Here is a 15,522-nt window from a genome sequence, read left to right as displayed (position 1 = left end):
TCAGAAAACAGAAATAAATGTACTTTTTCATCTGTAAGATAAGGAAGCATCGTGGACACTGACGAGTAGAATCTACTATTTACATTTTTAAATCTCTGTAACTTTGGGATTAACTGAACTCTGCCAGTTGTTCTCATGGATTGAATCCTCCCTGTGTTTGCCAGTGGTTATAGTTTTATTTAAATCTATATACTTTTCTTGTTTCTCCCCTGTGGTCTTACTGGTCTCTAAAATGAGAGTTGAACTTGTTTTTCTGGAACATTTGGAAGACCATAATGCACACAGGATGACCTGTGATGCATGTGAAGCTTCAACTTTGGGACAGTAGGAGTCCCAAAGCCAAATATCAGATAAGCAGTGAGTTCACCTTTGTAGCAGTGAAACCACAAACTGTGCCTTCATTCTTTCACGTGAACTGATAATAAATCAAGGTGGTTGGATAATGTGTTTTAAAACACCTGAATTTCAAAGCAAATGTATTGAATTACAAGACGTGAATTACAAGACAACTGAAAAATTTATTATGCTTTTAATTAAGTGGGTTCCAACCTTTTGCTAGCCAGGACATAAATCCTGGTGTTCTACAAGATCCTGCTGTATATGAGGAATGCTCTTAAGATGGTAGGAGAACAGGAGTTTACCATAGGTGTGCATGCATGTGAAAAAGCATTTAATGGCACATACAGTTTCTAGCATCACAGTTCTAAGTTCTCCAAATGTTTCCTATGTTGCTCTCCGTAAATCCATGATTGCTTTATTTTAAAGTACAGCTTCTTTACTGCAGTACATAATCACTGCATAGTTGTGTGTATGCTGCTTTTGAGTCATGTCTGTATAGCGGTGGAGCTGCTGAAAGTCGTGCTATTCTTGTCTGCGTTGTACCATGCGTGCTCTCTACGTATCTTAAAGCAGGTGTGTCCAACCCACGGCCTGCAGGCCTCAGAATCTCTGAGGCTCCTGAACAAAGCGTGGAAAAATGCAGTGCCTGTAAAAGGGGATCCTTATTATCTCTGCCGGCGTGCAAAAAAAAACCAAGCTGAAAACTGTTTTGAGCGATATGCTGTTGGCTGCTGGTGATATTTGTACAGCCTAAAGTAAATATTAAAATGTTGCTTATCATTCTTGTATTTCATTTTTGTACTTGGTAGTATGAATGTTCATGTCAGCACAAACTCATATGTATGCTAATCACTTAACTATTATATCTCAAACAGTAGGAACACCTACTCAAAGGCAGAAGACAGAACAATCTGCCAGGCATTTATGCAGAAGCCCTGTCTAATAGTTTAAGGATGATGTTTCTAGTCATCTAGTTTTCAGGTATCAGCAAATAACTGGTTCTCTAAGAACTTTTTAGGAGGGTAAGAAAATCAAGAAATAGTTGAGTCTCCAAAATGAATACTTTAAAGGATAATGGTTAGGTAAGTGAAGGAGCTTGTTTTTGTTTTTTTTTAGCTGATGTCTTCACTGCACTGTTGGTGTCAGATTTTCTATCATTTAGAGGTAAGTGCTAAAAGTCAGTTTAACTTTGTTGATTACAAGTTTGTTTTCTTATTCTTAAGCAATAATATACTGTCTTATACTTGATTTCAACTAATTTTAGATACCTAATTCAAATGAAGCCTTGAAATTCAAGCATTTGTTTTCAGCAGTGCAGTGTTTTCCAAGTTGTCTGGTTTTATTTAATTGCCTGAATTAAAATCTGAGCAGGCACTCATAATTTCCCCATCTGAAATCATTTTTCAGGTGCACTCTCCCTCTGGCCTCGTGTAGCTTGTGGGCTAAAGAAATACTTAATGCAGGGGCTAACACAGGAGTTTGTTGCCTTAATTAATGTCTTAGCAGTCTAATCGAGGAGTTATTAGTCCAGGAATAATTACTGCAGATAAAGAAAGTAATGTAGGAAAGATCTTAGTCCATAATACGGTAAAAATTGTTATTCAAATGCATCCTGGTGCCTATTTCTTTTGTCCCTGCTGCTATGTTCACCCGTTTGGTAACCTTCTGAGTCTGAAGGTCAGCAGAGGCAGCCTTCCTCAGTGGGGAATGGGGAGTTACAGCTAGTGAATCTTTTGCAAGAAGGACTCTGATGTTGATTGTGCTCTTTTCTAATTTAGAGTCCACCTGAGGCTGTTCTCATTTTCTAATGTGTGCTTGCCTCTTATTTTCTTTGTACCTCTGGAATGCCACATTATAGCTAAATTTCTTGTGTAAGATATAAAGAATATATACGTGTATATTGGATGCATATTCTCTGTTTTCTTTGACTTATAATCCTCAAGTGCAAGCAAATTTTGGAGCTAGGTAAAACTAGGGACAATTATTCAAAACGTTTGTCATCCTGTGTTTGAACTACTCTGCATGACATTGTTACTTGGGTCAAAATTATTTTATACAGAATAACTACTTACTACTTTATATTAATCATAAATATCTCATAGTTACTGCAACAATAGGCCTTACACCATACAGTTGCATGAAGCAAGCTAAAACTGAAACCAGATGAATAGCCACATCCTGTTCATTATACAGAGAGACTGAGACAAGTCCAGAAAAAGATGTTTTTTCCCAGGGTTTGCAAGGGTGAGTTAATACAGAACCTGTGACCCATAACTAGCAATAGGGTGCTGCTTTTGCTATGGGCTTACTGAATATTCTTTTGAGTTCAGACCCAACTGCAGTCTGGTAGAGAGGTGTTCCTTCAGAAGGAAGGAGATTGGGCTGCAACCTCACCAGTCCTGCCTGCTGGTTGAGTGCTATGCTGGAGTGATGTTCACCACGTGTCTGATCGTGACTGAAAAGCAAGCATCTAGCAATACAAAGGTTGGTAACACATGTCCATAACAGGAAACTAAACCCAGTGTTGATTCTGCCAAGATTGTTGTGTTCTTGAATGTGAAATATAGGAGACAGTAAAAGTATCTTTTCCCTCTAATTCTGCTGGGAATCAACAGTTCACAAAGGATTTTTGCAATCTTTTCTTCATCCTTTGATTTACTTGACCTCTCTGTTCTGATTTCTCCTTACTGTTCCATGACTTTGGACATGCTAGGAGCTTTCTGGAAAGCAACTTGTGATTCTTCAGTGTTTTCACTCTTCAGGAGCTTGTTTGGAGATGCACTAAAAAGGATCTCTATTTTACAGAAATTCTGAGTATTTTATTTTTCTTATCTCATTACAAATGCTAAGCAGTTCTGATGCTCTTGGCTGAGCTTCTGATACAAAGTTAATTATGCCTTGTTAATACACTGTGAGAGGCAAACAATGCCTTAATGTTTATGGAAGAAATGGAGATACTCTCTGAAAAACTACTAGTGAGGCAGTTTTCCAAAGCTGTTCAATACCACTGCCTGGTGTTGGTAATGGGCTATTATAATAAAAGATAAACTTCTTTATAGGATTTAAAGCTGTAATTAGTAAATGTGCTGCAGAGGATTGGGTCAGCTAAATTAGTAAAGTGGGTATTAAAATTCCTGTTGTGCTTATGGGTCAGTGAGAAACTGATTGACTGCCAATCTCCTTGACTCATCTTAATGCCCCAATTAGCATAAAGCAGTTCATTTACGGATTGACTTGCCACTCAAAGATTTGAGGCTAAGGATGAGATGACTGATGGGAGATCAGAGGGTAGTTTTGTGGTTTAAATGGGAGGTTGCCATTTATCAGGAATAACAAGTTCATCCTTCCATAGTTCTAGAATGAAAAGTCAATCTCTATCTTGTTTATAAGCCCCCTTAAGTACTTAAGTACTCCCCCTTAAGGAAGGCTGCAGTGAGAACTCCTCAGATCCTTCTCTGTGCTCAACAGCCCTGCCTTTCTTTGTGGTAGAGATGCTCCAGCCCTCTGATCATCTTCACAGCCTCTTATGGACCCACTTGAGCTCAGGACCCCAGACCTGGCACCACTACTCCAGGTGGGGCATCATGAGAGCAGAGCTCGCCTCCCTCACCCTTCTGGCCATTCATCTTCTGATGAAGCCCAAGATACAGTTGACCCTTCAGGCTGCAAGGACTTAAGTGTATGTCAGGTGGAATGGGTGGCTGTAATGAACTTTGAAGTGCAGGAGACTTGGTTTTTCTTAGGAAGCTTGTTTTTTTACAGGAGTTTTGGTTTTTATCAGTGAAGTTTCCTCAGCAGTTTGCTTCCATCCACTTTATTTTCTGGGCAGAGGAATTCAAAGCATGTAACCATATTCCATATGAATTGTTAAAAACACTGAGGGTTCGATTTTTGGCCTTTTTTTTTTTTTCCTACTGCTAGGTCCTTTGGCTGAGTTCTGATTTTGCTGTGAAGGTGTAAATGTGACTGACAGTAGCTGTGGAGTTGGACATTTCGGTGAAGTGCTTTTGAGCTGAAATAAGCATTAAGACTTTAATGTTGCATAGAGCTTGTGATGGCTTTTTAAGGATTCTGTACACTTGGTTCCTGAACTTGTGTAGTGTCACGTGGATGCTGCTGATGCTTTCCAACTCTGGCTATGCTTTGCAGCATTAGCTGTTGGAAACTCACTATAAGCATCTGTTTTCTAGCTATTTTTTCACTTTTTATAAATTGTGAAGTGCCAGGGAATTTTAACCTACTCAAGCAAAGGAAATCTAATCCCTCAAATCTTGCAGTACACCTTTTTACCCAGGTAAGACAGTATTTGTGGTATTTATGGGACTCCAAGAGGTTCCTTGAAATTCTGGTTTTGTGGGTGCATGAGCAAGAGAAAGGGATTTTCAAGGGGATGCTAATTTTGACCCTGTAGTGAAGACAGATGGGTTTTGGAACAGTAAAGATACATTAAAAGATAAATTATGTCCTCTTTCATGCTTAGGTAAAGTATCTGATTAACTGATGTACAGAAATCCTTTGGATTTATATCTTGTTTAAATCTCATCTCATAAATGCTTTGGATGAGGCACTCATTTTTGACATGCTTCTTAAAGGTCTCTGCATACAGCCTTTGGAATAATGTCAATTTATAATTAATACTAAATGTTGAAAGTTTCTAAGCCATAACTGGAAATAGAATGAGGCATATGAAATAAAAGGAATACACACTAGTATGAGGCAAATTACTAAATTTAGCTTAGCTTTCTAATTCGAGAGCTTAGCCACAAATATGAATTATTACCTAATGTAATTATGTGGGTATATAACCATGTTCTCTTGCATGTCAAAATTTCTTAACCAGTTATGAGTCCAACTTTTGTTAATGCAGTAGTGAAAGTCTTCAATCTTCCCTTTATTGGAATAGATGAAGGTCAAAAGTATGAACTAAAACATGGCCAAACCTCATCCTTGACAAAAATAAAAATAAAATCATGAGCCAGATGAGGTGTGAGTTGAAAAATGCACACAACCTTACATAGAAGATACTTTTAGATACTTTTTTGTTGTTGTTGTTAAAGGGTTTTATAGAAATAACAGTGTCACATTTTAGTGGCAACCTCTTCAGGTGAAATTGATATTGAGAAGATGCTTTGATTTGAAATGTTGCTCTTGTACCTTGAGTAGTTCACAGTGGAAGAAAATATAAATGCTCTTTTAAGTACAGTTCCTAATATATTGTTGTCTGCAAAGAGGGGGGGCCAAATTGCTCGCTCAGGTGGCTCTTGCTTTGTCAGTTATAGCAGGCCAGCTTGACTGTGGAAGCTCTAAATTCATTAGTGTTCAATGATTTCTTTGTGTTGGTACCTCTCCACACAGGTAGCTCTATTCAAGTGAGAGAAGAGTGCTGGCAAGGGAGCAAAATCCTTCTGCAGTGCAAATTCATTTCCTTTGCTTTATTACCTGCGCTGCCAATAAAATATAGACACTGCCCATTAGTAGCAGTTTACTTCATGGGTCTCTAGCATCTCAAGGAAATAATGTAAATTTAACTGGAGCGGAGTTTGTGATGTGAATCATGCACAGCTGCAGAGCTCAGCACCATCGTTCATTAAAGGCCATTATCCATCTTTCATTTGAAAATATTATGTCAGCTATGACTGAGAGGACAGGTTGTTGAACATAGACTGGAAATTACCTTCTGAATGAAAATAGAAAAGCTAAAGAAACCATTACAATTTGCCTAGTACACAACTGAGAAATAAATATTTGAAATCACTTCAGTAGCAATGAGTAATTGTTAATTAAAATGTCTCACTGTGTATGTGTTTCACAACTACTTTAGTCATAAATAAGCATCTTCTACTGCTGTTGAGACAGTGCTTGATAGGGAACATTGAAAACAATCATGGTTATCTGAACTGGCTTCTAACAGTCAACTTTGTTCTGCAGATCTGAAGATTTAACTTCTCAATATTGGAGATAAGATCAAGGTTTTTTTTTTTTTTTTTTTTGTAATAGAGCAGTTTGTTTTTGTTTCTTGTAGGAAACTGCTGAAGGTAAAACCCTCTATTCTTTGTTCAAGGAATTAAGAAGAAAATAAAACTCATGTGTTTGCAATATGAGTATTGATCCCTAATCAAGATTAAGCCAGAATTCCTGGCTTATTGACGGACATTACGATGTGGCTGAGTTTATTGGTCTAACACCACTTTTGGTTGTGTGAATGAATGCATGCTGGCTATTTTTAAACTTCGTTTTAAGGGGTTTCATTTGTGTGTCATTTAATTTTGCATAGGGTTGGGCTGACAGCCCAAGTGATCACAGTAATGACTTTGGTTCTAGGAGAGAAACAGATTTGTTCCAAAGCAGCTTCTGATGAGAAATGCTGGAGCTGGGAAAACAGTGTAAGAATTGCAGCTCGCAATTTGATATGTTACCATGCTTATATTTATTTTTATATTATCTATACAGGTGTGTTAGAAAGTACCTTTCTACTCGAAACTATGCACAACAAATAGAGGAAAGGGAGAACTAAGCAGGCAAGGCTGGGATTACAGGAAATCAGAAATCATTCTCAACAGTGAGAATGAAATTCTTCCTGGCCATACTGGTCATGAGGACCATGAATTCTGATATTTCTTGTTTTGCTGGCCTCCTTTTTGCTTCTCTCTCTGAGTGGTAGTTAACTGTTGATGTAGTGAGATGGAGAGCTTTTCTCATTCCGCAAATTTGCTTTCAGACTTCGATTTGTTTTCCTGTTCTGCACTGAGATAAACCAACTTCTCCCAAAGCTCTTGAACAGGGAACTAATCTCATTTATGTAGTGCTGAATAGATTTCAAGGTTTTTTTTTATAATCCAGATTTTCTTTTTTTTTTTTTGGGGGGGGGGGGGGGGTTGATGCTACCTATGGAAACACCTCCTAGAAGAGAGTCCTGTTGAGAAACTTGATACATTCCCTCTGTTCAGATGTGAGAGGAACTACTGGGAGTGGAGAAGAAATGTAATTAACAGCTCATAATGAAAATAAATAGAGGAAAGGGTGTTAGGCAGTCTGAAAGAAATGCGTCAGAGGAAAATAGTATAAAAATGACGTTCAAAAGGCAGAAGAGGTATTTAGGAAAGTGGGACTGGCATATTGATGTTGCAAATATTGAAAGAGAGGTGTTGTATCATTCAGATCTGTTACAAAGAAGATGGAAATAGTTGGTGTAAAAGAAACACAAAACCAAAGGAAGCTCTCTTGGCAGACAGTGCTGGCTGGTTTTCTGCATTGTGAAAAAATATTGCCTCTTGGCTTTTGTTTTTGGACAACTGAACTGTGGAACCTGCATAGCTGAAACAATCTCTTGTTTAATTGTCTGTGCTCAGTGACAGAAATCTCTTCCTTTACTCTCATTGCTCAATGGATTTTTAGGTGCTCTTTTATTTAATGTTCATAAATTTCATAAAGGCATGAGTGAGTTGGAACAGAATGAATGATGGAGTCTTGATGACTCCTGAAAGCAGGTTGCTTACCAGATTGCTTGTGTCCACAACAGAAGGCCACAGTTTGGCAGGTCCACTTGAAATTATCCATCTTCTACCCTTGAGGAAGTCTCCTGTGGGGTCTTATTGAGGAGGAGTGAGTGAGTTGGCTAAAGCCACTCTCCAATATTTTGCAGTATGATGCTTTCTTACTTGAAGAAATTTAAAATAAATTAAAAAAAAAAAAAGCCAATTACATTCTAGTTGGAGAAACTTGTGCATATTGAAATGTAGGTAGCAATTTAGTAGTGATTGTAGTGCAAATGTCAAACTGAGAGTCTGCAAAAGAAAAAGAGAAAAACATAAATTTTGGTATATGTTTAGTTTGGGAGATGAGCACTTTTCAGTGAAGTGAATGGATGGCACCTGCTGTGTGCCCATTATGCTGAGGCTTCAGTGGCAGGATGTGCATCGTCTTGGCAAGGAAAAATTTTTGTACTTTTCCACATTTTATCTCAATTTAATCCGATCCTAATTAAGAGGATGAAAAGTAGAAGTGAATTGAGGCATACTGCATCACCAAGAAGGTGTTCCTAAGAAACTTTTCTAAGAACAGGTGAAATGTGATGGAAATGGACTGTTAATGGCCAGCCACCAGTCCTTTTTTAATCTGTTGGGTATTGGAATTGTGTGGAAATCAACTTTTTTTTCAGCACTTGAAAATGGTAGTTCTGGACAAATTGTTATATGGCTTTTTGTTTCTGTGATTATTTTATTTTGTTTTATTTTGATAAGCCTGGAAATGAGTCACATTGAGTTTTGAAAACCAAACAGGCTCCTGTTGTGGACATCACTCTTGCTGAGCATAGAGACTTCCATTTGGCTCCTGGGGGATCTTTGTTGTACTGCTTGAGCTGAATTGTGTGCATATTTAAGTGTAAAAAGATCCAGTGAGCAATGCATTAGGCTGTCCAATTGCGTAAGTGGGTCTATGAAGGGTCTTCAAGGTTGAAGAGCAAGTTGATTCCCTACATACACTGGAACAAGCAGTCATTCTGTGAGCTCTGGCATGGTGTTTGGATGGGACCCTGAGAAACATGAGCCATCATGGGTGGCACTGTTGTCCATGGCAGAGGGATTGGAACTGGCTGATCTTTAAGGTCTCTTCCAACCCAGGCCGTTCTATGAACTCTGATCACTAGAGATGTCCTCTGGCATTCCACCTTTGTTGTGGCACTTACCAGAAAAAGCAGCTGGAATGGACTTGTTCTGTTTCTGGCATTCCTGCTTTCTGCCAGTTCAACCTGCTCTGCAGTCAGGCCCTCTTGCCCTCCATACCAGGTCATTCCTCCCTTGGTCTCAAATGCAAGATTGCAGTATTTTGTAGAACTGGCTCCTAGATGATTTATCTCACTTTTTCCATATGAAATGGTTTCTGTGTTTTTTGTTGTCCCTTTTTGGTTTCAGACTCCTAGCTGAGTTTTCAAGACCCACTTTCCAATACTTCTCCTCAACAGTTCATTAATCTGAGCTTGTGTCCCAGAACTGTGGCTGTCACTGAGAATACGTAAGCTCTGAATTCTAGCTTAGAAATATCCAGTTTCTTAAGATTTAGGTCAGAAGCTGATGCAAGCATAATAATTTATAATAATGAAACTAGGGCAAAAAAAAAAAAAAAAAGAAACAACAACAATAAATGCAACTTTTCAAGTATGGAGAGAAGAATAATTCACTACACGCAAATAGCAAGCACATCATGAGTTGAGAGAACAAATTACTGCCCTTTACCAAGTTAAGCTGTACAGACACACTCAAGCAGATTTCTTTAGTAACCACTGTTCAGTTCCTTCTTGCTTAGTCTTTCCCTTTCTGCTTGTGTAGAATGGTGGCATCTATGACTACTGTAGCTTGCAAGGAGCAGAAATGGATTTAGCAAAGAGAAAGCTATTTGTCTTAATGCACACTGATCAACAGTATAACCTGGAAATCTATTCATTAAGTAGTTAAATATTTTTAAATGTGTTGCCATTATGCTTGATAATTTTATAATTAACTCAGTCCTGTGCCCCTCTTGATAAGATTATTACATCTTTAATTTGATAATATCGCATTTGAATTTAAAGTGCAGCAATTCCTGTTGAAATACAATATTGAAAACAGTTTCATTTTTGTATGCTTGTTTTAAATTCATACTTTAATTGTGATGTAGCTTCTGTCGCTTGAGTTATAATGTAGGGCTTGTCTTCTACTGAAATTCTGTATGAATGACACATCCTGTTCTTCTCCTGTGGACGTGGGATCTATTGTGTTAACTGAAGCGAAATCTATTGGGGAATATCTTTGTTATGTTAGTGTTTATTCTTTCTACAAATAAAATGTGTGCCATTCTGTTTATCTTCTGAGGGATTATTGGAGGCAGTGCTCACAGAATGTGTTTTGGGTTAACCTTCCCAAAAATGACCTGGTGGAGAAAGACTCATTGCATAACAAAGTGTGAAGTATACTGTAGTATCTACCTATATACTTCTGGGGGTTGGCAGCAATTAATCCTCTCTGATCTCAAAATACTTCATGAGAAAGGCAGAGCAGTGCATAAACTTGCGCGGATGTGTTAGGATCCTGCTGGACCAGAGGTTGTTTAGAGGAGTGAAGGCAGACAGAAAGGGGCACGCAAGGTAAAAGGCTGCTAATGCATTCTACTTCTGAACAGAACTGGGCTGTATTTTTTTTTTTCCCTGGCCTTTTATTCAGTAGAAAATATGGATTTGGGTCATCTGGAAGTATGGTGTTGCTATCCAGTCCTACTGAGTTTGTCCAGTTGTTAAAGTAGTAATTTTAGTCAAATATTCTTGAAACAATGTTATCTTTCTCAGGAAAAAAAAAAAAAAAAAAAAAAAAGTTAATGTGCCACACTTCCTTCAAAACAACATTGCTCTCTTTAAATCAGAAGTTTGTTTTCCTATTTTGGATTAACCATTGAACTGAAAATATCCTTCATTCATTCAGATGGCAGTATTTGTGATGCTTCTACTGGAGGAAGCTACAGACAATTCAAAGCTTCAAAGTAAATCTTCTTTAATGTGTTTAAAAAACATGCGAGATGCTCCTTGATGGGAAACAGAGCATTTCTGTAATATTATGTAAAAGTAAAGAAGCTGAGGAAAAAAGAGGCTAGGTGAGTCATCACCAAGGAAGCTGCTGGCAAAACATTTGCCCATGTTCTCTGAAATGCTGGAATGCAAGCAGGGAATGCTTCTCTAGTTAGAGCAAATCCCACCCTCTGTTCTCTCTTCTGTCTTGACCTGTACAGAACACTTAACTGTTCAGCCATAATTTCTTAAAGTTTTTGTAAATGCAATACACTTCTGGTTAAGTGACTTCATGTACAGGAAAAGCTATAGTATGCTGATTAAAAAAAATGTAATGTGGAAGAGTTAAAATCTACAGGCAGGCTGTAGGCTCCTAGATATGCTGCACTATTTCTCCTTTGTGTCATGCCTTTACTGCAAGTGAACATGGTAGCTCTGACCACAGTCCTGCTGAAGTGAATCTGTTTTTCAGGTGCTGGAGCAGCAGAAGGAACACTAGGGTAAAATCTGATCAGTCTGGCATACAAACAGAGCAGAGTTGGTAGTTTACAAGAGATAGTGGTAGCCTTCACAAAAAACTGTGAAATAGTTGAAGCCTGTGCTTCAATGAGATGATGCTTGCTTTGGCTGTACCCATGGCTCCCTGACAAGTCTGTCTTCAAAACCTTGTAAGGAAGCAAAAAACACCTGAATTAAAATATGGGATGAAAACACAAACTCAGAGATGACCTAGGAGTGGCAGCCAAGAAGTGAATAACTTGATCTCTGTATCTTTGTAGAGAAGGAGGGGACAGGTATACAGGAAGGAGTATCTGCTCTGTGTTCTTTAGCTTTCCCCTGCAGGCAGCTGTGGGAGTAACTGTAAACTACAAAAGGAAAAGAAACTGCAGTTCCACCTCGGAACTTGGCACGTTCTTAAATAGATGTGCAGGGTTGGAGTATATGCCTGCAGCTTTCATGGGGTGATTAGAAGAGCATCACAAGAAATAAAGGAAAATCCTAGCTCTGCACTCAACAAAACAAAGAACCTCAACTCTCCAGGCAGTGGAGATGATCTGAATTCAGGAAGGTTTCGTCTGTCAGTTTTCACCAGGGTCAGGAAAGAAGGCAGACATCATCTGTAATTTGTTTTGCTTGTGTATATTCTCCAGAGTTCTTGAAGGCACTTCATGTGCACACAAGCTTTGTCTGTATGCTTGTTATATCTGGTAAATGTTCCTGTGCTCCAAGCAGTCAAACCTTGTGAAGACCTGATTAATGGGATTTTTTCAATCCTAGATATGCTCCGACTGATTTATTTGTTTTTGCTCTTTGTTCTGATGGTCTCTCAAGAGTTAAATGCACTCTTCTTAGCTCTGGTTCTTTGCTTGGCTCACCTCTGATGCAATGCAGTGCTGCAACTACACTGCACTGTCAGTTTACATCAGATTACACCATAACAATTTTTGAATCAATGAGGCTGTGTTGTTTTCCTTTCCTCTTGTTAAATGCTTACTGAGCAATCAAAGCTGTGTGCTAACATCTCCAAGAGTAGTTACAGATCACACCTTGACAGATAATTTGATGTGGACAGTATGTGGATAGCTTCTGAAACAGCTTCAGTGTAAACAATATAAATATAGCTGTGTACTGGAAATCTTCAACCTAGTTTTGAACGTAGCTTCCATGCAGAAACAAACTAAAATAACTTGCTTATGCTCAACACTAACTTTAGGCTGTTTCATGTGGGACATATCTTGTTTTGCAGAATAATGCCAGGGACTCAAATCCAACTATATCACATGTTGCCTATCCAGCTGATCTCTGGAAAGGTTAGTGCAATCCAGGGGAGTTCTCCTATGCAGGAGTTTGATTTTTATTTTATTTTATTTTATTTTTCACACAGCAAATATACTTGAATTGCGTGTTTTGATATCATTCTGGACTTGACTTTTTGAACAGTTGGACAAAAACACAAAGAAATCTTTCTGTAGCTCAGGCACCAGGAGCTATAAAGAAATGTTCAGCCAGGAATCTCTCTTGGCTAGAGCCTTCCAGATCCAACTGCAGTACGAATGCAGACCTGGATTTTAAGCCTTGTACGAAATGATGTTAAGCTCTTAGTATTAGCACAAAGCAAGCTTTCAACACATCATTTTGCTTCTGAGTATAAAAGTGTGAGAAGCTTGCATACTGGTGTTCACACCACTTAGGAAGAGAGGAGTTCTCACTGGGTGGGATTGGTACCAATGACTCGAAGCAGCTTGTACAGTGCACAGCTTTAGCAAGCTTAGTCATTCTTCTGCTGCAGTTAGAAGGCATGGTAACTGCTGAAATAGCTGTTTTCATGTTCTAAGTTTACCTTTCCTATAGAAGAATGTACAGCATGTGGTTGCTTTGTGCTTATACAAGACTGCTGTACTCTAGTGGCATGCAGCATTTTTTAGGTAATTACCATTTAAGGCAGTGCATAAAATTGATTTTTTTGTCCCCCTGACTAATTCTAATGTCCTTTAACTTCTAGACCGGCTTTCCATTCATACTGTTCCATCTTCTTTTCTTGGAGGGAGATCAAACATGGGATGCTGTTCTACCAGATAAGAGCAGTCATAGTGGAATCTGGAGATTTAGCTGGAGCTTTAACTATTCAAAAGCCTTGTGAGTGAAGCCAATTATTCTGAGCATATGACACTTCAAGAGGAGCATTTCATACAGTAATGTACTTCAGAACATTTATTTTTAATATTATGTGCTTAGATTAACAATATCATGCTCCAAAGATGATATGTACACAATCTGTTTCAAAAGCCTCTCATCGTTCTCCATAGTTGCTAGGAATGCATCTTTGTGTATGATGCTAACTAGTGTGTTCAGCTGGAACAGGGCACGTTTGTTGAGACATGGTTGTATTGGTTGAGTCTGCATCTTGAGATAAGTGAACAACTGTCAGATCTGATCTTATTTTAAATGGTTCTTCAGGTTAAGTTCCATCTCTGTCTCTTACAGGAACACACACACACACACACAAAAAAAAAAAAAAAAAAAAAAAGATAAAGAGAAACAATTATAACTATTTATTTACCTTTTAATTTCTTTTTAGAAACACAGTGCTTCATAAGTTTATAAGTCCAGGTAGAATTTTGGCTTAATGTTCCTTCTTATCATGTGGTGGTATTTTTATGGATCCATATGTAACAACAAAGCTTCTGGTTCTGTGCTGATTCTTGTGTTTGTATTTTTCATGCTTATAAAATTAACTCACTGGAAAACAATTTGAATGAAAAAATGCTATTTGCTCATCCTTAGAAACTGAGCTTTATTCCTGCTCCTCTCCCTCAGTGATCTAAGTGCCTTAATTAATCATCCTGAGATGAGGTTTAGCTTAACAGTTAATTGAACTTCAAGAAGCAAAACACACTTTTGTTTACAAACATGCAATTCTTCCTGTGAAAACACCAGGCCTGCCACTGCTCCACTGTACTAGCAATTCACAGATGAAATGTGATCAAATCAATGTAAGAAGCGGATGATCTTAAGGCTTATAAGGAAAGAATACTCTAAAATCCTAGTGTGCATTAAAAGTACTAAACCTTCATGGCCTGCTACAGTTACTATTAGCAATCTTGTCTGATGAGGAATTTCTCTACCCCACAAATTTTCTAATTCACTCCTGGTGTAAATGGCCAGCGTAAGAAATTATTTTAAAGTTATTATTTAAAAGTTCATTTTGATCAGCTAGAATAAAAATGAAGGCTGGATAATCTGAAGGTTAAATACAAAACTCATTTCTCACTTTGCTTTTGAACTTTCAAGTGGTTCTCTGGAGCAACTCTTCCACGTGCTGCTTTTTCTGCAAATACACATTTTTGAATCTTGAAATGAGAGCATACTCAAGTATGTAAGGTTGGAAGCTGTAAACACTGTGCAAGGTAAGGGCAGGTAGAATTCCTCCTGAGCCCCTCCTCCTGTGTTCGGCTCCTCGGAGAGGTGCATGGCTCCCCACCAGCAAGAAGGCCTAAACACAAAGCTTTGTCCTCTTTCTTGTCATCTTGCAGCATTCTGGCTTTTTGGCTAACACCAAGGAAGCAAGATATCTGACTTTTTTTTTTTTTTTTACAGGTGAAAGATAAGATCTGGCAGGCTTAACCAAAAATATTCTTGTTCCGACATATATCACAGTTATTTTGGAATCTGTTGTAGAAAGAACTGGTAGGAACATAAATAGTTGTGTGAAAACTGTTAGTATAGAACTGTCTGCCAAGAGAGATTCCACTTAATTGACTCATAAAAAATTAACAATTGCATACTAATTTTAGAAATTGGGTGTGGGTCCATTGTTGTTCAATAGATTGGTGAAAAACTGTCAGAAGCTTATATTTATCTAATGACTTTGCAGGTATAATTGTCACTTAAAGAAACTGCTAACCCTACAAGTGTTTGTGTTACTGAATGTACGTGGATGAGCAGATAAAACAAATCTGAGGTTATCTGCAGTTTAAAGTATGTACTTAGACACACGTATGTGTTCATCTTGTGAATGAAGATGGTTTAGAGATATCAGTGCTGTTATTTAGCAGGTGCTGCTTCAAATAACAGCTGAGCTCGATTTAAAGAATGTCAGCAGTCAACAAGGATTTCATTGATATCTTTTTAAGTTGCTATAATGAGGT

The sequence above is a fragment of the Tympanuchus pallidicinctus genome, unplaced genomic scaffold (assembly GCF_026119805.1).
Source record: "Tympanuchus pallidicinctus isolate F22 unplaced genomic scaffold, pur_lepc_1.0 scaffold18, whole genome shotgun sequence".
In the NCBI taxonomy this organism is placed as follows: domain Eukaryota; kingdom Metazoa; phylum Chordata; class Aves; order Galliformes; family Phasianidae; genus Tympanuchus; species Tympanuchus pallidicinctus.
Note: the sequence above shows the minus strand (reverse complement) of the source record.